At 40.9% G+C, this 25,492-nt stretch overlaps 1 protein-coding gene across 9 annotated transcripts in view; it reads right to left on the bottom strand.

Moving 5' to 3' along the window:
* The window catches only part of PALLD (palladin, cytoskeletal associated protein), a 201,763-nt gene that overhangs the window by 54,114 nt on the left and 122,157 nt on the right, over window positions 1-25,492 (bottom strand). The window contains exon 1 of one of the 9 annotated variants that reach the window (XM_080589027.1): window positions 14,507-14,931. The exons of 7 other annotated variants lie outside the window; for them this stretch is intronic. The gene's annotated coding sequence lies outside the window, so the exon portion shown is untranslated. Of the gene's footprint in view, window positions 1-14,506; window positions 14,932-25,492 lie in introns of those variants that run through there. One more of the 9 variants, XM_080589028.1, reaches the window with a different exon arrangement.

Below are 25,492 nucleotides of genomic sequence, written 5' to 3' on the forward strand. Positions count from 1 at the left end.
GGCGGTGTTCCACGGACATTACATCACTTTGCCTTAATAGGAAACCTCTCTGCAACTTAACATCTTGCTTTAAACACTCAGAAGTGTCCACAAAGTCTTCAGCGAGGATCATCATATAAGGCCAGCAGCTGGCTTGAAAAGGACTAGAACATGCAGCTGGGGATCTCGGTGCAATACTGGAAAGAGAACCTCTAATGAAGACCGCCTTTAAGTTGTCATCAACTGCACGGCAACAAAAGACACGTGCGAAATTCTAGTAAAAAGCAAGGAATCAAGTTCTGATTCCTACAACTTTACTTCAATAGGCTCAGGATTTTCTCTAGTAACCTTAGAAAGCTGCAAGTGAAAAAGACAAGCCTCATCCCCTGGTCAGAAGTCAGAAGAAGTGACAAGCATCTCCTATATTTTTACGTGCTGTTCACTCTTTGTGATCCTGAAAAAGAAAAGCTGTCTATTTTATGCATCAATATCATCCCTCATCTCTAGTATGAGGCTGTTCTGAAGAAATTAGTTAATTAATGTAAAATACTGTATGACGTTCATTTACCAACAGCCAGATGTTGCCTCCCATCTATATGTTGAGTTTTTCACCATGAACAACAGTCCTCCTTGATTGTACACAATAAAAATAATAAATTAAACATGGAGGAAAAGCCACTGGATCTACAAGGATTTTCTGAGAAAAGATGGTCCTTGCACTCAAATGTTTGCAGCCATTACTGAGAATGGTTTCCATCTCTCAGCGTATAACACAAACAATGAAGTCTAGCAGACAACATAATATATGAAGAATGAAAGCGCCCAGAGGAATTTATGTTCATGCTATAATTAATGTAAACATAAATTCCAGCTATTGTATTTCAAATGTGCAATTGCTGAGCAATAATCCAAATCCTGCTTCAAGCCTGCATGCAGTATTTGCTGGCGTGGGATTTTATTGAGAGCATAATTTATTTAGGCACTGTCACACACATAAAAATGTATTTACCACAGTACAAAACATCAGGGTACGTCATTCTGTCCTCTGTATTTTCCAGAAACATTTGAGAGGAACTCACTGAGTGGCTCCTAGAGATTTTAGTGGCAGCTGAGCAGCATACAGCCTTTGAAAACTCACAGTAAATGTTGCTGTGTCGACATCAATGACACTCAAAAAAGAAAAAGCTAATGAAGTAAAGGTATGCAGCAAATATGTGTAAAATAGAGTACATTGAATACCGTTGCTCTCATTCAGGGAACAAGTGGTCTTACGGTACAAGGGGCACTATATCCCCTTTACTCAGTAGGGCATCCCCAAATGTGCCTGTGTACTTTTCCATCCTTTCACATCCAGTAGTGATGGCACAAAGGTTTAGAATCCTTACAGGAGAAGTGGGTGGGTTGGTTTTCGTTTGATTGCTTTAGTTTATTTGTTTGCAACTTGGATCTGTTCACTGCTTCAGATTAAAGAGCAGCCACACATAGGGTTCTGCTGGTGACTGTCCAGGAACAAGCAGCTGACAGCCGGACCTCCCGTGGCTCACGCTGCTGCTGAGGAATTCCCTTCCAAAGGAGGGTTTGTGAAGCCATACCTTCAGTATGTAATCACCAAGGATAGGAATGAACTTCCATGTCCACTTCACTTCTGAATCACAGCATTCAAACAAGATCTTTAATTCACACAATCATTTGTAATGCAACTGCCCTAAAATCAATTAAGTCTTTAGCACGAACAAAACCAGAGTTTTAAGTTACAACAGAAAGAAGCAATTTTAAACTGGTTAGAGTGGATAACAAACAAATGGAGTAAATCTCACCTCCATCACTGAAACAACCTAAAGATTTCAAATGGAAAGAACTTGTTCCACATTAAGACACTCTCTCCCAATACACAGTAGAGGCCTTCATTTTGCTAAAAAATGTGCACTGATGACACTGAGCTGTGTGGTACGGTCGATGCACTGGAGGGAAAGGATGCCATCCAGAGGGACCTGGATAGGCTTGAAAGGTGGGCCTGTGTGAACCTCATGAGCTTCAACAAGGCCACGTGCAAAGTCCTACATCTGGAGGACACAAATACACAAAAGCACCAATACAGGCTGGGCGTAGAACAGATTGAGAGCAGCCCTAAGGAGAAGGACCTGAGGGTGTTGGTTGACAGGACAAGGAGTAATGGTTTTAAACTAAAAAAGGGTAGATTTAATTAGATATTAGAAAGAAATTCTTTACTCAGAGGGTGGCGAGGCACTGGAAGAGGTTGCCCAGAGAAGCTGTGGATGCCCCATCCCTGAAGGTGCTCAAGGCCAGGCTGGACGGGGCTTTGGGCAACCTGGTCTGGTGGGAGGTGTCCCTGCCCGTGGCAGGGGGTTGGAACTGGATGGGCTTTAAGGTCCCTTCCAACCCAAACCATTCTATGAATTTAAGACTCAACTGCCTGAATGACAAAGGTATAAGAACAATATTGACCTGACCAGTTTCATTTTTGCTGTACTTTTATTGGTCAGTGAATTGGCTCCTTACTAAACAATTCAATTTTCTTTATTCTAAAATTATACGCAGAATCATTAGCATCAGCCACTGCTCATTTGCTAAAATACCATTTTACCAGCTTATGCCTACTTTTCACAAAAAGTCAGGGAAAGCAGAGGAATTAAGTTAGACTCAAAACACAATTTAAAATACTCTGACAGCTATATTTATCTAACATTAATCACATCTAAGTTATGATAAGACTTCACTAAAACCTACTGATTAGATGCCACTGTTCCTGCTAAATAAACTGTTGTAATTCTCAGTTAAGTTTCAACTATTGTACTGTGTTGCATTGTCATTTTGGAAACAGAGAAAACATCTGCCAAAATGAGCTGTAATGGAAAAAATTCAACTGAGTCTGTCTTGCTCATCTATCCAACACTATCATTATGCAAGTTTACCTACTATATATAGCAGCCACAAGAGGACCTGATATGCTAACTGGGCATGTACACATCATATCTACTACATTTATGTTTTATCACAGAAAAAACAAGCTGCAATGGCTTTCCAAACTTGTGTAAATGGATTCAGGAATTCAAACCGGTAACCTATTTGTTCAGGCACACAGACATTCCATTGAAACTGATGGGAGCAATGGCAACGAGAAGCTCTGAAAAGCAGGTAACTTTTCTGTGACTTTCACTTCATTCAAACAAATCTGTAAATTTACATTTAGAAGTTCATCCATGCATTATAATAATTTGTTTCAAATTTTAATTCATGCTTTAGGAATAATTTTTAAGGTGAATTAAGTATCTCAGTGATTTGCCTTTAAAAGTCACAGAGGTAGCTGGAGACGCAAAGATTTCATATCCAGATCCCCCATTCAGTCCAATCAGTAGTGATGGTAATGAAAAATAGCTGATGAGAATTTGATAGTATGACTGAAATAAGTCAATCTGCATTCTATTCCCAGAAAAGATATCATAAAATCTAAATATACCACCTTTCATCTAAATGCAGCAGATTTAAGCACTGGAAACATGAAAAGTTTCATGCATGGAAGATGTCACTATATGCAAGAGAGCGTGCAAATATTAACTCCGTGACCCTGGTGTCACACTGGAGTCTTTTAAAAGTTTTAAATATTCAGATCACAGGCAATGCTTATCATGACATTTAAATCCAGATAATTTAAATAACAGTGATGAATGACATCATTGACTTAAAAAATTGCAATAGAAAAACCTTCTTATTGAAGGGTATGGTGGAACTCATGCTGTCTTCAACTGAAGTTTTTAGCTATGAACAAAACAGAGAATTCTTGTTATTCTTGACAAAGCGTCTTTGCACTGGGATACACAAAATCCTACCAATGTTGTGGAAGACACCTAGACAGCATTTCTCATGTTTACTCTCTGTTCTATATGAAAGGTAGAGGAGAAGAAAAAAAAAAAAAAGATTCTAAGAGCAAATCAGCTAAAGAAATCACTTCAGCTACCAAAGACACAGCTTCATTATCTGTGGAACAAAGAGTTAACATCACTACATTTGTTTTTCCTAAGCCACACACATGCCACATTTCTCCCGTACTTGACCACATATATTGCAGCCTGGCCCCCCAACCATATAGCCTGGGGAATCTATCACAACATGCCACAGCTCCTTCAGCTCATGCATTTGGGGTTTCTCTCAAATGCAAGCTGCACAAATGAGGTATTCCAGTCTTGTTTCAACATCTACCAGCTCTTGAGACTCAGCACTGTGGGCTATACTCCACAGCACGTTTGTGCTACGCAGCTAAGGCACCAGCAATGACATCAAACGTTAATGTACAAGAGGATCTCATGGCACGAGTAGAATTTGTTCAATGCCCTACTTCTGAATGAAAAGTGTTGGCATACAGACAAATTTTCTCCTAAAAACTTCAAAATTTCATCTCATTAGCTAATTCATCAAGGGGGAAAAAATGATGGTTCTCCCACTGGATAACTTCTTTTGCTAAATGACTGTGGAAAAGGCACTAATATGCAACTTGCAAAGGTCCATGCATGTTTATAATACTTCGGGTTTCAGGTACTATTAAACATATTTAGCATCTTTTATTGCTCACACCCTCTCAACTGCTAGCTTTATTACTGCTCTCTAGTGATTTGACTGCCTGAGCTATAGAAAAGCTACAAAAGGTAGCAACTCTTCCCAGTACACAGAACTGTAGAAGAACTAATAATTTTAGATTAAGATACAAATTTCACATTGCAAAACTAACATAAGAAGACTGCAAGCCAAAATAAATGAAATCTTGAGAAAGTTTACACAGTGAAGCCTCAGAAAAACTGTACCACTATCAGGTGAGTAACAGCTTAAAATGTCTAGAAATATGCTGTAAACCTGAAGGTATCTCCTTCAGAACCAACCAAGTACCATTTAATCAGCTGTGGCTTAACAAACGCTTGCTCTAATTTTCTGCAGAAGTTTTAGCCTACATTACAACGGTCTGGAAATGTTCATTGCTTTTTCCTTTGTTTCGGACTAGAAAACTAGCAGCAAAGGGATGAGTTGGGTTTGACTATGGATGACCTGATACCAGCTAACAAGAATATTATGTGGTCAGCAATTCGTTGGACAGCCAGATAATTCCAACCTGAATGTATAGATCCAAGAGTTTTCAAGGAAAACTCCAAAATGTTGAGCTGCTTCTCAGATTGATAAGGGAAATATTTTTCCATAAATTTCACATGTCCTACATCTTCTGGAAAGCCCTTAGTCTAAAACTGCTTTTTATCACCTACCTGCCCTTCATGCAGCATGCTGCAGCTACCTCTACCAACCAACCATGAAACACATATGAATGGTTAAATTACTCCACAAACTTTGCCACTGGTCAGTGGTTTTAGAAAATCCAGAATTTTCCAATACTAAGAGCAATTAACTGAGAAAGTAATGCATCAGATTGATAGCTTCCTTCCTTTTCAAGTGCCTCTCGTCAAAGACATTTTAAATTTTGTGCAAAACAGTGGACAACCTATAATAAAAATCTTGAGGAATCTGAGATAAAATTAAGTAGAGGAAGCATTTGAGAATAAGCTCAACAACCAACTGCAAAGATTAATATCAGTAGTTCGGGAAGCTTGACAGCAGATTTCTATGATTCTTCGTCTATCATAAAGACCATCAGTGATGACATCGAGACAATTTCCCTTACTCATGAGCACATTATGTATTGTTCAATTATGGCTTTGTAAAGAATGTAATGTCTGAGACAAGCTGCTTCTGCCTCATATCACTCACTATATAGGGCCCTAACATTTCTAAACATTTCCATTAACTAAAAAGGTACAGTTCACATGTTTTACAAATGTTTCCCAAACATCACAGCTTCACGCTCATTAGACAGTCCTCCAACACTCTCTACAACCAACTTTGCTCTGCCAGTACCGGAGACTTTACAGACACACCAAACATTTTTGGAAAAGGGGAGGATACTTAGTAAAATGTTGTATGTTCCTAATAATTCACTCAAACTCTCCACCAAACTTTCAACTACTACGGGTCAGTTTCCTGCTTAAATGCATTCCAATTCTATTCTGCTCTTTATCAATGAGCTTGTTACTGTAAATATTAGCACTGCAAACAGTTCCTCTACTTCTGTACACGCACAAGAATTCACTCAGTAAACAGGGCCTGTCTTTTGCATTGGTAGGCTTTAATGCTTAAAGCACAAACATCTATCTTCTTAATCCAAAAAAGGACATAATGTGAGCACAGCGTCTTAGTTGCAAGCTGATAATTAGCCTTACTGGCAGACGGAGCTCTTTTGTAAATCATTATAATAAGTGCCCCTATGTGACCCCTCTTTTCCAGTTACCGTCTACCACCACAAATGTCCAAGGTTTGTACCCAACAGGAATGTTAACTTTCTGAAGTTACAAAAGTACCATAAAACAAACTTCAAGAATGTCCAAGGTGAAAACGAAATAGCCTTCCCTGGCAGTTTGTAGGAGAAGCAGACTGCAGTTAGAAGACGATGAAAACAGAAGTACTTTACTGCCTTCTAGTAAAATAACGCACTAAATCTAGCATTAAAAATATCAACACTTTTACTAAGTCATACACTTGACCACAAAGAGCCAAACCTATAGATAATAATCAGATCTTTGTAAGAAGCGTAGGAATGGCTTGCTTCATCTCAAGACTTGCATAACAAAAGAATATGAAACTAATTTACAACAGTTTGATAACTGCCCTGAACTATTACTGAGGTCTGTAACAGACAGAACATCCACTGCTGGTGCGTGTGTTTCTGGGGTCTACATTTCTTAATACTTTTGTAGACCTGCAAGAATCCCTGAGATGGTTTGTGCTCAGAAAATTTCCAGTGTGGTATCACACACCAGCTGGATACCCTGAAGCTTAGACAGGCAATTACAGGGCCCTGGTCCTTCAAAATGACAGCTCACGCTCCAGAAAGCATTGCTTCTCTCCTTAAAAGACTTCTCAGAGTTGAAATCAGGTCCTTGATCCAGGGCTAACTGCAGTGCATGTGGTCAGGGCTGAACTTCACTGTCCTGGGAGTGGTTCTACCGCACACTGATCTGCACGCCACCAGACATGCCCTTGACATAAGCCTAGATTCCTGCACCACGGTCCATCAAGGGCTGCAGAGAAGGCTCACTTGTTGCTTACAGCTGGTTGCTGAAGGCAGTCATACAACCGGGGAGAGAACAAGGGCAACATGGCAAAGAGAACCTGATTTCTGAGACTTCTGCCTGTTTTTCTGGGTATTTCATAGGATTCAGCTCAACATCATTACTTTTCAGGACATTACTTGGCTTACACTCTTGCTCTCATTTTACCTCTTAGCTTGACCACTAACTTTTGAAGGGATGGGAACACAGGAACCTAGAGTTCTAGATGCGGTAGTTTCTAAAATCTCTAAAACACTTCAAGATGCTGTGTTTTGTGGGCAACTGACAACCACAGAACTAACCTCAGAGTCAGCAGCTGAAAGTTCATTCTTTGAGAAAAACTTGACATACCATTTTGGTTTCATGTTAATATGCACTCTTTGTCTCTCCATCTATGTGGGCAAAAATGCACGCAACGCTCATCTAATTCAGTTGTATATACATGAATACAGGTTCTAAGCTTGGCTTTTTCTTCCCCCCTTTTTTTTTTTCTTCTGAAAGCTGTGTCCTATCAGCATAAAAAAGTTCCTGAAATACAACTTACAGTTTTTCCTTTCTCTCTCTTCCCCCACCTAAATAAAGGGGTTTAGAGGGTGTTTTAACATAAAGCAGAAAATGGAAGCAATCATTTTCCAGAAATTCCTGATGAACAACTTAAGAAAATGCTAAACAGTTAATAACCTCAAAATCTCTAGCAGAAACTCCAAAAGCTGCTAAAGATAAAAGAATGGAAACCACATGCAACATCCTAGAGACTCATAAGACAGTATAATGTACTTTCAATATAGTTTGAACTTCCGTAGTCTCACTTTATAAATTGGATTTCATGTCTGTAGGAACTGATAGAAGAGGTGTGTCTCTTTTTCACATTACATGCAGATCTCCAGATTTTTATAATGATATAAAAACTCTGAACATTTATACGAAATCAAGACTTCCTCCCTAGAACACAGCCAAACAGTATGGCAAACTATTTAGTGCCTGAAAAAAATAGGCTACAAGGGTTATACATGAAAGAGTAAACGTGATTTGGCAAAGACATTGAACCTAGGTATATCAGAATTGTAACAGATATACGAAAATTGTAAGGTAGCTTTAGAAACTGGAGAAAAAAAAAAAATGATTTTAGCCATGTCAGATGAGGAAACTTTTGTGAAAAACAATACAGAGAAGTCTCCAACTCCTCGCTGAAAATAATCACCAGTTCACAGAGCAAAACGTTGCCTTGTCGGTTGAGTAATTTCTCAGACATCTGTAGCTATGCACCAGTGCTTCTGTCAGTGTGGATATCAATACTTCCTCTACAATTTCTTTATGTAATTATGGTTTTAAGCACCTCAGATTTGTACAAAAGCAAATGGCATCATTTTGCAACAGACTCACCGTCAGTAACACAATACCAAGTAGCTCATGCTTTCATTAAAATCCTTGAAAGTTTTGTCAGGAAACACAGATTATACTCAAATAGATAGTGCATGGAAATACCCAATCCACACAATACTATGACCACCTGCAAGACTTTCAGAACTTCACTTATAGTACAAAAGATCACTAGATCTTTAGTCACAGCAGCCATAAATCAGGGTGCTCTTCAGAATCCTTCAAACACTGACAAGAAAGGCTTTATACGCAGAGCCAAATTAAGTACAGTGAGGTGGGCTGGAAGAAATACAGCACCACTGGGTTTCTGTGCAAGGAAACTCTCCTTTAATCTGCGCAAAACTTTCTACGCTGCCTTGGTGAACCTGCTCTGCTATTCAGAGCTGGACTTATTAAAATTGTTTTGCACTTTAATAGCTGCTTTAAACAAGTCATTCTCATGAGTCAGACACAGGTTTTTACTCATGCTGTGTATGGGGACACACACAAAGATATATATTCATGCACCGTTACATAGATGTGCACACAGAAACAGATTTTCATCATCTCCTATCACAAAAAGGATCCTCATTACCTGTTGTTTGAAGTCAGAAGCATGCATTTTACATACATCTGTATGTACAAATGCACATCATCTTTGAAAGAGAGCTGAAAGAAACAACTCTGTTTCTAGGGACTACTTCTGTCCTGTGATTCAGCCTGCACAGAATAATGAATTGAGCCGAGGATTAAAAGTTACAAAAGACAACGAAATCCAACTACAAAAACAACATGATGATCATTTTTAAGGAGAAGTCTTCCAAGTTGTGAGTAAGATGCAAAGATGGGTAGGAGCAAGCCCAACATAAAGCTTGGCCTAAATACAGCAGGTTGGCTCTCCTGAGAAAAGTTGCTGTAATACATGCAGGTCTTGATTTAAACCAGATTTCCGCATTCAGTGCAGCCAGAGAACTGGGGTCATGCTTCTCAAATGATTCTGTGGCAGAAGAATCATCAGAAGAATTGTAGTTGGACTAGATGATCTCTGAAGGTCCCTTCTAACTGAACAATTCAATTCTAAGAATAACAAAAAAGCAAAAGTATTCCACAATCTTCTTCTGTTCACTATAGCCTAGGCAGGAGCTCATAATGAAGTTCCTCCAGACCAGCAGATACTGCGTGCATGCATTTCTTGCTCTCCAAAGTGGATTCTTCTTCATCATAGGAGAGGAATTCTTTTAAAATTTCAATTTAAAAATTAAATCCAGCTGACAGAATCTTCATCTGAATTCAATGCTTTTAAAGCACAGTTCAGTCACTTTCTTGTAAATGCAAAACTTAAACCAATCCTGCCCGAGACAGCAGAAGCAAGGAGTTAAATGCTGATGTTGTAAACTTAATTCCATGTGTTGTCCCGTTATTCACATGCATGCCTCAGGTACTGTGTTCTGCTCATGTGTACAGTAGCATACCAAGAAAGAATATCATCTTCCACTCTGAATTTGATGGATTTTGTTAGTTGGAAAAAAAAGTTGACATCACTAAAACAGATTTTTGTGTGTTAATCTATTTTTACATTTCAGCCTGGAAAATAAATGTAATCGTGTTGCCAATGAAAACCAAAAATATCTTTTCCTCTACATTTCTGCTGGCTGACACATCATGTCTGCAAATAAATGTCTTTCTCTAGAAAGCCTTCGCTTCACAGAAAACCATCAGGACAAATGAAACGTACCACCTTATGATCATGTACCAAAATTTAGATACTCTGGCTATGCAGAACAGCAGCTCCTGACACACACACTCAACTCTGCAAGCAAATAACTCTTCCATATTTTTAAGGCTGAAGTATGAACTCAAGTTCACATTGCTGCTTCCTGCCTGAAACATTCAGTAGCGAACCATGATGCGACGTAAGGTTGGGTTCTTCAGAAAGAATTGGCTTCTTCTCCTTTTATGTTTTAGGACAGCACATGTAATATAGATTACCTTCTGAAACTGGTAACAACCAAAATCCTACATCCGTTTCCAGGGGGCGTGGGGAGAGAAGCATTTTTTGGAGGCAGGAAGGAATAAAATTCCCAGACTCAGAAGAATGCACTGGGAAGGACTGAAACGAAGTCTAAATAATTGCTACCAAAGGACGGTTTTAGGACAATGCCATGTTCTACAAGTTGATCTAATTTAATCAAAGATTTCTTACTCAAACCCTCCCTGGATATGCACACTATTTGACTCATCTCATGCAGATGCACCATGCAGAAAAAGGCCTAGCAATAAACTGAGCCCACTGCATTTTTATTTGTTTATTTAAACAAACACTGTTTATCTTAAACGCCTTCCCTTTGTGGAAGGGGAAAGTGCTGGGGAGTGCCATACACATCAATTACAATCACTTTCTGCTTCAATAAAGGAAATACAAACTTCCCGTCTTGGCAAACGCTCGAATGTCTTGAGCAGGTGTGAGAATGACCATGTTAAGTGTCTAGACAGTAATGTGGAGGAAAAATATTTCCTAAGTTTCCTATGTGTGCTTATCCAGAAAGTATAGTTCAGATATGTAAAAAGAACTGCTTTAATTATAGGTTATCCTTCTACAATACTCATGGCAGCACAGAGAGCTTTTTTTTTTTTTTTTAATTATATGAAATCTGAGATGTTAAATTATCTGTAAAGCTCCAGGAAGTTCTGACACTCACAGTCACAAAAGACTGTCCTCTTCACTTTCTGCATAATGAGAGGTTAAAATGAGTCTTCCAGGCACACTATGACTCGTCTAGTAATTAGGCTGTATATATTCTTCCTACATCTTCCAAATGTGCGTGTTACCACTACGAACTCCGTGCTCAGTATTGCTAGTGCAGAATGGGAGCTTCACTCCAAAGGGTGATGATTATTACATAATCTAGCACTGAAATGCTATCTGTTAAGACTATGGGAATATTTCCAAGATGGACAACGATGGATGAATAACAAATTCCATAGGCATATTTTGATTAAAGAATATTCCCAGGATGAAAGATTTCCAGCCAAAGATTATGTTACCAAGAGTACATGAGACTAACAGTTAGTTAATATGTTTTACATTACTCTGACATTTTTATTGGGAAAATAAGCATCTTAGGGTCACCAACTCTTCTAAGGTCAGAAAAGGTCCAGTAGATACCCAAGTATTAGAACACTTCTTTCTTGGAGAGTGAACAGCAAATGGAAAGGCATATGACAGTAAGAGAAGACATTTTGTATGAAAATTATGTAACTAGCAATACAAAAGGTTATCCTTATCTTTCAGTTTCTTCTCACTGCACCCCATGTATTTCCCCTATCTACACATTTCCATCTTAGAAATTCAGCTTTTCAAAACAAAGGTTTTTATCGTTATGTCTTCCATGTTTAGTGTACACCATGACTGATAATCTACAGGAAACGGTGCTATACACAGAGAAAACCTATATACAGGACATCACACTGCTTGATGCTCTACTCTGCTCACAGGCACAGGGGTTTGCATTAACATTGGCATGAATAAAATCACAAGGCAGCTACTTAGGACAAAACGTTGGCCAAGGAAGTAATTTGCTGTTTGAAGAGTGCAATAATTTCCCATCAAATGAATGATTTTCACAAACCACATCAGTTTACTTCGCCCAGCTGAGAATCAGGTCTCTCACCAATTGTTTTGAAGCAGAGCAATAGAAAGAAATTTTATACAGGAGAGAAAGAAACAATTCCCCATTTAAGTGGGACAACCAGCATCCCGTCCCACAGGTCTGTTCCAGTTAGACTGCTCCCTCTTTCTTCCAGTGCCCAAAGCCCAACAGCTGAACATTACTCATCAAATTTACCACTGTGCCCTTACAGAAATGGAGGCATGCTGTTCTAACATAGCTAACATAGCTCTTAGAAACGGCTGCTTTAGTCATTCCGACCACAAAGCGGATCACAAAGCTGCAACCCTGCTCCTATTTGTGGAGAGGTTGGTTTATCCTGCCCTACACAGCCATCACGCAAGCTCAATACATTCTTCAGTGCAGAGCAGAGAATACTGAGCTGCTTTTCTTTTGCCTAGAACTGTAGATCTGTCCTATGCTGCCTAGACAGTAATTGCTTTAGAATAACATTTTGCAAATATTTGTGTGTTCCAATCATCACAGTCTCTGCAAAGAGAAAGCCATAGTCCTGGGCTAGTCAAAATTAATCAGCCCACAGTAACAGGCGCATGAGTGACCAGCAAGATGAGCTTGACCGGGACATATGTAACTGTCTGACTCTTACAAAGAAAGAGAAACAAAAAACAGTTTGAAGATATCCTAGAGAATTTCCTAGAACTTCATTAAGTAGAGGAACACAAAAACATACATTTACCGCAGTGCTTTATAATGGTATCTTGACTAGTCAGGCTACTTATTGTTACTTAAAACATGCTTTAAACTTGCAGAACAGTTTTTCACTGAGGGGGAAAAAGAAACAACTTCTTGGCATACATACTGCCAAGAAACCATTACCGCACATCCATCATCCTGATTTTAGGAAATCTTTTATGGCAGATTGCAGTATATGGTGACTCTTGGCAAATTTTGACTATGTGATGTATGCTTTCTTCTATCTCAAAGATGAGAGAAATGTTTTTTATCCACGAGACACTTCTACTTCCAACAAAATCCTACCTGCATATTTTTAAGAGTTTCAGAATTTTTAGGAACATCTGTACACACCCTACCCCATCTTTACAGTTTCTTTTATTCAGACTCATTGCCCACACCTTTTCCCAAAGGGTTTCTCCGTCTGGCCAGGAAAATTAGTACCAGAATATTATTTCACAGACAGTTCTTCCAGGTTTTGTTCCCCATCCAAAGATAGGATGTAACAGAGTCTCTCTTCGAATTCTGTCCTTACAAGTATTTGCCCCTTTTTCATAGTGAAGCAGTTTAGATACAATCAGCGAACAAGGGCTGAGAGCCACTTCACTTTGTATATGTTTTTTCCATGCTCTCGTTATCAGTTATATATCTTAATCCTTGTATGTCTGGTATGCACTGTGAATCACAGGATGCCTGGACACTGTTCAGCTTCCTTAAGAACATCACCAAAACTTTCCTTACCCCAGCACTCCAGTGGATTTTGGTGCACACAGACTTGTGAGTGGACACAAAATTTTCCATATAATAAATAACGCATCCTGCGGAGTTAATTTCACAAATCTACAGTTTGATCCCAAGAACTGTGGTTTCAGTTCAATACAGCCACAGAATATTGTGGAAAAATGGTTTCTTGACCTCAAAGCCTAATGAAACATAGGATGTGTCCGCTCCTATTTTTAGCTGTATGCTCTGCAGTGCCATATTCCTTCATATAAGGCTGATCCAAATGTTCCAGCAGCAGACGTTGGTTTCTCCTTGATAGCCAACGCATATCTCTGCTTTCCAAGTTTCTGTAAACACATCATTATAAGGAAGGCCAGTCTTACTTGTCCCAGCCTTCTTTCTAATTATGTGCCTGCTGCCAGGAAACTTTCGCTTTTTTTTTTTTCCTCTTCGGTCTTCGCTACTAAAATTTAAACAAATGTCTGCTACGGACTTGGAAAAGAAAAAGAAAATAATCTCCTAGGCAGTTACTGTTATAAGCCACTAAGTTACTAGGTAACGCCGAATTCCTCTCAACGCTCAGTTATAAACATTTGCCAAAAAAGCTAGCTGCTAGCTGGTCACCAAATATGTCTTTCCTCGTGAACTCCGCAGGAAACCCCCTCAGAGTTTTCTTTGATTTCGGCTAAACCAAAACCGAGGAGCCGCGGCAGGCTCGGGGAAGCATCGGGTCTGCTGCCGGTGGCTCCTCGGGTCCCTGCGGGTCTCCCGCCGGGGAGCAGCCGCGGCTCCGTGAGGGGCTGGCACCCGAGCGCCCGGGATGGCTCCGGGGCGCCCAGCGCCGCCACACAAAGCCCGGCTCGGCGGCTCCGGGGAGCCGCGTCGATGCCTCCCGCCCGTCCCATCCCGTCCCGTCCTTACCTCGGGGCGCCCGGGGCTCGCCTGGCATGGCCCGGCCCGGCCCGGCGCGGCTGGGCTCGGCGCGGCTGGGCTCGGCGGGCAGCGCGCAGGTAGGAGCGCTAAATAGGGCGGGCCCGGCGGCGACCGGAGCCTCGGCCCGGGCCTCCGTGGCGGCCGCTTCACGTTAAGAGTCCTGGGGCGGGAGGCGGGACCCGGCCGCCGGCGGCAGCCCCAGCCCTGCCCCTGCGGCAGGCCGACACTCGGGGCTTTTCGGCTTGCTGCCCCCCGAAATGCCCGGGGCTCGCCTCAGGGCTTCGGCTTCTGGGCCCAGGGGAAGCCCCCGCGGTTCCTGTGGCGCCGTGAGGGAAGGGGGTGTCGGCACGGCCCGATGGGCAGCTGGGGAAGCTATGGCTCGGACCGGCCTTAAAGCTTTTCAGTGCTTGCTGCTCTGGTACAGTAACGCTCGCACCACCCCTCGTCAAGGCCCGGGGCTTTCAGGTTAAACTGAATTCAAAACTTTTTTTCCTCAGAAAATCCGTATCACCCTCAGACACCTACTTTGCAAACAGCCCCCTGTGCCTCCTTGCCAGTCAGGGAGCAGCATCAGAGCTCAGAAAACATTCACTATGTGCTACAAAAGCATGCCACTTTGCAGTCTAATTACACAAATCCACCCTGAGTGCCAAACACAGACTTTAAACACATGATTACTACTGCATGCTCCACTAAACACATCTTTTGGAGCCAGATACCTTGGTGTGTTCTCCCCCCCCACAAGCATCTGAAGACCAAAGAATAGATTTCTCTTGCTGGTTCACACCCTTCCCATTAGAATCCACTTGGGCGGGATCCAGTGCTTTCTTACAGATCACATGGCAACATCAGTTTTATAAGGAAGCAAAGAACACAACAAATCATCAACAAGATCTACTTGAAGATATACTTGAAGCAAGACAGACAAGCTCAAAGATACACCTAAAACACTTCTATCCTCAAATCCACTCTTAATCCACAGTGGTGATTGGTGGTATCACCTGAAATTTCCCCAATGTGGACAGCAAAAAAGTGTACAAACAGAAATGTATTAAACACCTTGGACAATGCTTAAAAGATTTTAGGGCAGTTGAAAGAAAGGGTGCTCCTCTTTTCTCAGCTCCACTTTCCAAACAGTGTGTATTATAGTCCAGCTCTGGATGCCTGGAACCTGTTGGATTTACAAGAGCATCATCATAACTATTGTTCTCCAGCTGGAACAAACCCACAAGATGAGCAAGACTGGCACCTAACACATTTCACTCCACAGTGAAAAGGAAGAAGGTGGCAATGAAACTGCTCTGGCTTACTCAAGCCCCTTTACCCCTTTTCATTACCCAGCCCTCTGTAGGGCTCACAACTCACTCCACCTCACTTGACCACTCCAGCATGCAGCAGAGGAATGCTGCCAACTAGGAAAAGGGGAGGGCGAATAAAGCATCTTGCAGCTGCTAGAGCAGAAGGTGACAGGCCAGATCCTGGCAGTGACAAAACCGGCGCTGAGCTATTACTTTGTTTCTAGTTCTGGTACAGGACTAGGGGAAGAAGCATGGTAACTCATACACATAGTTTTAAGATAGTATAAAGGTAAAAAGAGTATCACTCATCAGTAGTCAGGTCTCTATAAGATTTTGGATAAGTATACTGGCTATGGATAACATTTTATCTAACAAGCAGAACACAGAATCTAACAAGCAGAACACAATCATGGCTGTAGATAATCTAACACGCATAACAAAACACTGACTGACATACAGTAGGAAAAGCATAGCATAGAAAAAGAGTAACTGGACTTCATATCTCTTTACTGCCCCTTCTCCTTTGTATTTGCTTATAACTGAGTTAATATTAAAATAACTGAGCTCTCCAATATTGTTTCTTCTGTCACAGCTCTTACGTTGCACATATTTTGCACATCTGTTGCAAGAATTTGGGAAAAGAATTCTATGTCTATGCATATATGCTCATGTTCACTTCATGGGGCTGGAAGATGAAAGCAAAAAGACAGCTTGTGCACATCAGCTTAGCTTGAGACACTTGCTCTGCTGTGACTCCACAAGCATAACTGGGCATGGAAAGTAGGAATGAAGCTCAACTTTCTGGGAACCAAGTATGAGGCACAATGGGAGATACAGATCCAAAGAGAAAGGAAACAAAAACATATGCTTAACTTAAAACTTAATATGATCTGTGATTCCTTCTTGTAAACAACTTTGCCTATCATTCCACTTCCATGAACATTTGCTTCTAGTTCAAGTTTCCAAATATCTGTAGAGAATGTCTTGCAAACTAAAATGAGGGAATTAATTTACACATAAAAGGTGATTGCATACAACTCAAATGAAGTCCTGATATTTAAATGAAACATTAAAACAAACAATTTTTGAAAAAATGCAACAAAATCAAAAGAAACGATAATTAATTTCTATGAACAAATGGTGGTAATGGTAAATGCCATTAGCAAAACAGGGAAAACAGGTACACCCCAAACTGACTGAACAGGAGTCTTTTTTTTTTTTCCCCCCAACATTGATTCAGACCTTGAGAATCCTCACAAAATAAAGATGTCAGTTTACACAATTCCATGAAAAAACAGATTGATATAACTGACTCAATTTCACATGAAATTATAACATTGCTAGTTGAGTACTTACTGTGTAATGATCTATATTAAGTACTACTGAAGTTTGTTCTGCAGGAAAGCCAAGTTATTTAAACAACTATTTTTCATGTAGATATAGTGTTTTCTGCACGGGAAACTCAAGCTCATTCTGAGTTAAATCACTTTTTCTTTTTGCTGAACTTATTTTTCTTTTTGAAATGGGTTGAAAAAAACATTAAGCGGGGAGACAGTTTTTATACCCCCTTTTAAACCAAATGAAAATAGTGTTGCTTAAAGCATGAAAACTAGAAAGGATGACTTCAGAAAAAAAAAAAGCCTTACACAAAGTAATTACATCCAGCAATCTGAGAGAAAACAAATGAAGATAAAACATTTCAATGGACTTCTCAAGAGAAGAATACTACAGAATAATACATAGTATATAAATGCAATCTTTTTGCTTGCCCTTTATCTTCAGTGAAAGAAGTACATTTTTAAACCGTGTATATACACTGTCATTCACAACAGCTAGTTTCCAGGACACTACACTACAAATAATTACATAATTCTATTTGTTTTTTTTTTTGTTGTTTTTTCTATATGTCTACTAGTTCTTTCTTCATTATGACATGCAAAATTTTAACATCTTAGCTGTTTGATAAAGATGTGTTAAAAGCTACATTGGAGAGTACACTTTCTAATCAGGCCAGTTAAGAACAGATCTCAAATTCTTTAAATCAAACCAGGATGTTTTCAAAAAGAAAACAAAATATAACTCAACAATTCTGAGGTGTAGGAAGAAATTATGACTGAGATTCAAATGGCATTTTCTACATGGGGGAGATGCATGGCACAAGATTCTTTCAGTCTTAAAAAGTGGAAGTTAATTCAAGAATATAGACATGCCTGTAAATCAACCCAAGTAATATTCAACTAGCCACAGTAGAGTTTTGCATCATATTACAGTTCAAATGTTGTTAAGCTCAGATGGAAATGGCAAGTAACAAACTCAGAAGGACTAGAAGAGGGGACTGGAAGAGTTTACAAGCATTCAACTGATTCATACGCAGCTGACTGATTTCAGTGATTTATATAGCCAATTCAGCAATCTCCTTGTTTTTCTTACATAAAGGAACTGCATCCCATTTGCACTAGCCATGCAAAATAAGCCCTGACGTGCCAACTATTGTGAATTTTCAATCTTTTATTAAAAAACAACCAAACAATAACAAACCACAAAACTTCCCAATAAAATTACATCTCCTCCCATACTTTCCTTGACAACATTTAAAAGCTTTGCATGGGGACTACTAAAACATGAACAAGACACTTTTTTTTTTTCCTGAATGCATAAGATTTTGTGATGTCTTTAGAAGACCAGAATATGCAAAGTTATGCTTTCCTAAATACAAAAAGAACTAACTATACCTCTGAAATGGCAATTGACCAACATGTACTAGTCCAAACTATTTAGCACTATTTCAAAAGTCTCCTGAATCCTACATTACAAACATCCTGGACTTGCTAACCCTTCTGGCATTGGCAGACACTGAGGTGGTAACCAAAGTGCTTTGCTTGGTGCTATTTCCTGTTGCTGAAATTTGCAGTGCCTGAACTAGAAACACCAAGTTGTTTGGAGCTTTTGTTTTTCTCAGCAGTGCTGGAAAACAAAGTATAACTGTATGTTACAAGAAAAATTACCTCAGCAAACATTTTCCATCACTTTCAATTCTGCAGATACAAGCCATCAAAGTTTTGTTTTACAGAGAGGAGACTATAGCCAGAGCCTACTTTCGAAAGTAAGTAATACTGCAAAGTCTTGGATCTAATAAAACATGATTCAACCAAAAATAGAATGAAGAGAGGGCCTTTTCCTCAACTTCTAAATATACCTAGAGGAAAACAAAAATTAAACATTTCTATTGCTGAGACACTTTTCACAAGAAGGCAGTTATCACTCTGATGGACATAAACATACACACATGCATATATACATGGTGATGAAGTGACTCATGCATAAGGCTTCTTTGTTTTAATACTGATTACTTCATCTTTTGGACTAAATCAGCGAAGGCCTTCAGGGCAAAGAATTGTTTAGATGATATTGATTAGACTTACTGTGCAACCCCTATGACAGCATGAAGAAAATGCTGGGTCTACTATACAGGCACTAGCTAGCAAGGAACCAGAGCAGTGATGGCTGAACATGTGCATAGAGAAGCCAAGCATCCCAGTGGCTTCCTTAAGGTACCAAGACACTTGAGGTACCCCAGTTTTCAGTCTTCTCTGACTGTGAGTAATCCTGAAGAGTTTCCTGGCCTGCACAACTATGGATAGAGCACACTGATGAACTCTGGAAATAGCTACTGTAAAGATAAAAAATATAAGCTGGAAAACAACTCACTCCTCAAACTCACAAGGATCTGGATCTGTGTTAAGCTGCCAGCTTCACTAACCCTGCAAAGGAGAACCACTTGGTAAGGTTCTGTCCAGTTTCTTTTCTCTCCCAAGCTGTGCAGCTGATTCTGCTCGGTGTTTGATCCCAAGTCTTGCAGCTTTTGCTTGTACTTTCATCCTCCCTCACTCTACTACGCTTTTCAGATTCTCTATTTTTAATTCATGAAGAAAATTGTAATATATTCTTCTGTTTCAATCAGCATATTGTGATCAAAATCTAAATAACCTTGCCTCAGGCTTACCCTCTGTGGTTTCTTTAGTATTGCCTTTATGATTTCTTCTTTAGTTCTTAGTAAATTTGGCATAACACGCTTCAGCTGGGATATTAACGTCATATTTGCAAGCATCACTGTGGATCTCTGACTAGTCTGCCTACACTTCAGACAGTAAGATCATTAGGAGACATACAAGCTTATAGAAGGTCACAGGTGCTTAAAGAGACCTGAATGTCAGCCGGACGTCTAATTCCCAGTTCCCAACTCAGACCTCAGCACCACATTCTCTTTTTTAATACTCCTACTAATACTACTAATACTCCTACTAACTACTCCTACTAACACTACTTTAATACTCTTTAATATTAATACTTTAATAATACTTTAATACTTTAAATATGGTAATATTGAGTGTTATATCTTTCCATTAGTCACACTGCAGTAACTTACAGCTGCTGTAATTGGGAGGCCTGTCAGGAAAGATAAAAAAGCTGTTTCTTCCGAGTCAGGCTTCACCCACAATATTTAAAACACTTTTCAGTAGCAGTTTAGGAGCTGATCTAGTCACAATTTCAAGATCAAAGCATAACTTACTTCCTTTCACCAGGGTGTCATGCTCATAGTGCTATTAATTGTTTGCTGAAGAGGTTGTGAATTTAAGAGACATTCTACTGCAAACATTTTGAAAACAGAGCAAAGCAGGCCAGCACACTAAACAGTACAGCTCAGGTCTGTGCCCACAGCTATTTAGTTTTCTCCGTTGTAGCTTTCACACAGCCAGCCGAGATCACAGCTGCACCTTCATCTACTGAATGTTTCTGTTGTGTTCATTCTTCCTGCCCTGAGTAAGTCTGAAGTGAAACGGCGTTCTGTCTTTTCTCCTTCTGGGAATAAGACCTTTTAAATTCATCCCATATAAGTAGGGAAAAAAAAAAAAAAAAAAAGAAAAAGACATGGGGGATTAGGATCACAGGGTGTGGATTCCATACGTACGTACAAAATGGTAGCCTGCTTGCATTTCTGACATTCCAGAACATTTTCCATCAGGTCATTTTGCTATGAAAGTATTTTCTGTCAGAACTGTCAAGATTGTTTGTGTGTGTGTGTGTGTGTGTGTGTGTGTTCTCATTTTCTCTCTTTTCTCTTTCTTACTACTGATCTCAACTACGAAGACCTGTCAGTGTCTCAGGGATGGATAGGTACCTTTCCAGATGAATTTGCAAGCGTTCAACACTGTACTAGACAAAAGCTCACCACAAGTTTTTTTTTTTTTTTCCTAACTCCAGCAGAGGACTCATTTATCTTCAGGCTACTGCACGACGGGGTTGCCAAAGACCCCTCCTCCATAAACAAAAATCGATAAAGGGCTTTCGGAAACACGAGCACACATGACAGACACAGCCCGAGCTCCTCAGCTTTGCTGGCACGGGATGACAGGAGGCCAGGGGCGAGCCCTCGAGCCTCGCTCCCCCGCGCTTACCCCTTGGATCCGGAGCGGCTCCCACAGCTCCCATCCCGCCTCCCTCCCGCTCCTATTGTGAAACCCTCCGGCTCCCACTGCCATATTTGGCGGCGGGGACCGCTCTTTGTCCGCCTCAGCCCCCCGGGCCGCGCCTCCCCCGGCTGGGCCGCGGCCCGGCTCCAGCCTCCTCCCCGCCCGGGCCCCGGCGGCCGTCGCCATGCCCATGTAAGGCGCCGCTGCCCCGCCGGGCCGGGCCCTCAGGGCCGACCCCTGGTCTGCCCCGCCGCCCGCGGGCCCCCCGCTCCGGCCGCCCGGCTCTCAGCGACCCCCGGGGTGCTCCGGGAGCTGCCCCAGCCCCCGGCGGCGAGACGGAGGCCAGCGAAGGCACCCGTCTGCCGTGTCGGAGCTGGGAACGCGAAAAGTCGTCGTGCTTCTCCCTGTTTCCCAGGACAGGCTCCAGCACGTCATTCGCTGCTGCTTTCTGCAGAGAGGGAGGAATCCCTGAACAATGCTGCCTGCTTTTCTTTCTTTTTTTGTTGCACCACCTGAAGAAAGCAAACAAGACTAGATCTCCTCTCGGAATACACCTAAGCTCTTTTTAGCTGTATTATAAAGAACAGCTTATTTGCTGGAAGTAGGTGTAAACTTACTACATTTCCACTGCTTGATACCTAGTAGCACATTAGGTAATTCACCAGAAAGAATTTACAGTCCCACTGTCCATGTGCACACAAGGCCAACTGCAAGCAAGGAATCACAGAATCATACACTTAAAAAAATGCCGTACTATTCACTGTATGTTTTATTCACATCATCTAGATTTAATCTTGTTAAAGCGGGATATTGTGGACATTTCTGTGATAGTCTTTTTTAAAGAAATAAATACCAAGGAGTCCTCCATGAAGTGATTACTTTCTTTAAATGGAAATCTGAAAATGATAACGTTTCAGGAGAATTTTTACTGAATATGTCTACAGTGACAACTGAAATAAAATGAATATGCAGACATATTTCTGCCTAAGGAAATCATTGAGCTGTGACTCCTTAAAAGGAGTACCCTCCACAAGTAATGATTCAAAATTAGTAAAAGTCTTGTGAGCCCTCTCTCAGGCAGCATGACAAGAAACAGTATTTTGCAACAAATTAAAGAAGTAGCAGCTAAATTTCTGACTTCCTAATTCTATCTGAGAGTCTGGAAGCATGCCCATACTTCTCAGTGAGATTCCTCAGTATTAAGATGTGAAAAGATGTCCTTAAGCAATGCCAACCATTCTTGCATTATTGCAGGCTCCTGTGGACGTTTGGGTGAAGCAGAAAACAAGGAGCAGACAGGATCAAAGAGAGCACTGCGTTAAGTCACTGATGTACGGGGCAATAGTGACTGCTCCTGGGCACAAGTGCCTGAAAAAATAATTAGGGAGAGTACAAAGGTACAATTATAACCACTGTCCTGTAACACTCCTTCAGCTGCACCCAACACATTGAGCTAGTTATGTTTTCCGCTTCACAGAAAACCAACTCTGGTATTTTTATATTGCATTCTTGCCCTAAATAGAGGCCTAGACAAGCTTGTTTGCTTGTGAGAAACTCTCAAACTAGAAAAATTTAAGGAAGCAGCTTAATAAGAATAGCAGAATAAGAAATATATTGACCATATCATATTTACATTACATACATAAGCTACCATGCTAAAATTCAGCTCAAAAACAACAATAAAAACCCACCCTAAAGCAAAATAAGAAACATATAGCCTACAAAGAAGAGGAACAACTTAGCAGAACTTCTATCCAGCAAAATCTCCTAGTTTCAAGTTATCTGTTTCTAGATGAATTTAAACATTCATAAATGACAAAAATGATAGCATTAAAACAAAAATAATTAAAAAAAATAATAAGTTAAGCAAAAGTCATAAGGACATACGATTGTCAAACAACAAAACAAAATGGAATGCCTCCTAGAGCTCATCCCCTCCGTTCCTGAAGGCTACAGTAGCACTAGTTTATTTCCGACCAACTCCATCATTTCTAGCAGGTGTTCGGGCTGCTGACAAATAACTCGCTGCTGATTCTGCAAACAATTTATTGTCCACTCCCTGTCATCTGACAAAAGTTCTTCTGAATGGAACAAATGGCACCAGAATGGATATGGTCAGGGCAGAACGACGCATCCTCTGACCTCTGAGGTGCTGTTCTATGTTTGTTCTTTTGCTCATGATACATTTCACTTGCGCAAATACCAAAATTATGTCTCTGCTGAATGAGGAACTTGTGATGCCCTCCAGAAAGCTATATAGGAACTTCAGTAAATGCATACAAAAACTTAGGCCTCTGCTCTTGAAGATGAAAAGGATGATCTCCCAGCTGTCTGGAAGTTACTCAAGCTACTTTCAGTGACCCCTCTCCAGACCCCTCTCCATCCCCCTCTACATCTCATCAAACAGGTTTCAAGGTACAGGTTTTTTCTCTCTACTCCGTGTAGTTAGATTACTACCATTTGCCTCAGTGACAATGTTCCAGCCAGTAGAGCGCATGTGTTCCCCATGCCATCTTCTCATCCTGGTAGCTGCCAGTTTGTGCACACAACCTAATCTTTCCTTCTCCCCTCAGTGAACCCACTCTTGTAAACTACTCCACTGCACGCAGTAAATCACCAGGTGCAGCTAGACTGAGATGTGGCAACAGCTTCCCTGAGGGCTTGGAATGCTGCCCTCGGAAAAGTGAACTGCATCGCTGGCCCACCTGCACCTCGGCCAGGGTGTGCTCTGACAGGCCAGCCTGACATAAATGCTATGGCAGTTCTATGTAGTTAAAAAACTGAAGACTCTGTAGGAACAGTGGAATAGATACATGCCAGAAAAGATCACATCGTTAACTTGCTGGGCCTAAATAGTTTTATCATCTGAATATGAAGATGCTAGGTACTGGAGCTCAGCCTTCAATCAAATGCAGAGTACCAGCAACAACTGGTTCAACCTGCTACTAGGAACGCTGAACACATGGGCTACAATACTCTTTAATGTTATTAAAGGAATTGTAGAAACAATAAATAAAAAAATCACTGTTTTATCAGTAAAACTGACTTCCTCTGTTAGTATTCAACCCTGAAAAAAATTAAGAAGGGAATTGTAACATAAATATTAAAAAAAATAGTAATATTATAAAGCATAATCAACATATAATCACATTTCTCAGATTAAACATCTTGCTATATTCAGGATGTATAGAGGAACACATGATGAGCGGTACCAGATTCAGCACAGTTCTATGTGAAATTCAACTGGATACTTACTGCTCTTTTGAGAATTGACAGGTTACTTCTGTTTTTGGTTTCTTTCTTTCAAACACTTATTTTTATTTGTGCAACAAGATGTATTTTGTCAAGCTTTCATCCCTTGGCAGCTTAGATTCTTCAGAAGCCTTTCAAAATGGAATGGGTTGAAAGTCTTTGGCAATCCAGTGGACTGTATCAACTAGATTTCACTTATCCACATGGTTCTTGTTGATTCCTTCATACAGTTTGAGAGATTGTGAGGTATCACAGTATCACAGATTTCTAGGTTGGAAGAGACCTCAAGATCATCGAGTCCAACCTCCGACCTAACACTAAGTACTCCACTAAACCATATCGCTAAGCTCTACATCTAAACGTCTTTTAAAGACCTCCAGGGGTGGTGACTCCACCACCTCCCTGGGCAGCCCGTTCCAATGCTTAATAACCCTTTCAGTAAAGAAGTACTTCCTAACATCCAACCTAAAACTCCCCTGTCGCAACTTTCGCCCATTCCCCCTCGTCCTGTCACCAGGCACGTGGGAGAACAGACCAACCCCCACCTCTCTACAGCCTCCTTTAAGGTAACTGTAGAGAGCGATGAGGTCGCCCCGAGCCTCCTCTTCTCCAGGCTGAACAAGCCCAGCTCCCTCAGCCGCTCCTCGTAAGACTTGTTCTCCAGACCCCTCACCAGCTTGGTCGCCCTTCTCTGGACTCGCTCGAGCACGTCCATGTCCTTCTTGTAGCGAGGGGCCCAAAACTGAACACAGTACTCCAGGTGCGGCCTCACCAGAGCCGAGTACAGGGGCACAATCACTTCCCTAGACCTGCTGGCCACACTGCTTCTTATACAGGCCAGGATGCTGTTGGCATTCTTGGCCACCTGGGCACACTGCTGGCTCATATTCAGCCGACTATCAACCAATACTCCCAGGTCCTTCTCGGCCAGGCAGCTTTCCAGCCACTCATCT

The sequence above is a fragment of the Anser brachyrhynchus genome (genome assembly GCF_964034855.1).
Source record: "Anser brachyrhynchus genome assembly, chromosome: 4".
NCBI classification, from domain to species: domain Eukaryota; kingdom Metazoa; phylum Chordata; class Aves; order Anseriformes; family Anatidae; genus Anser; species Anser brachyrhynchus.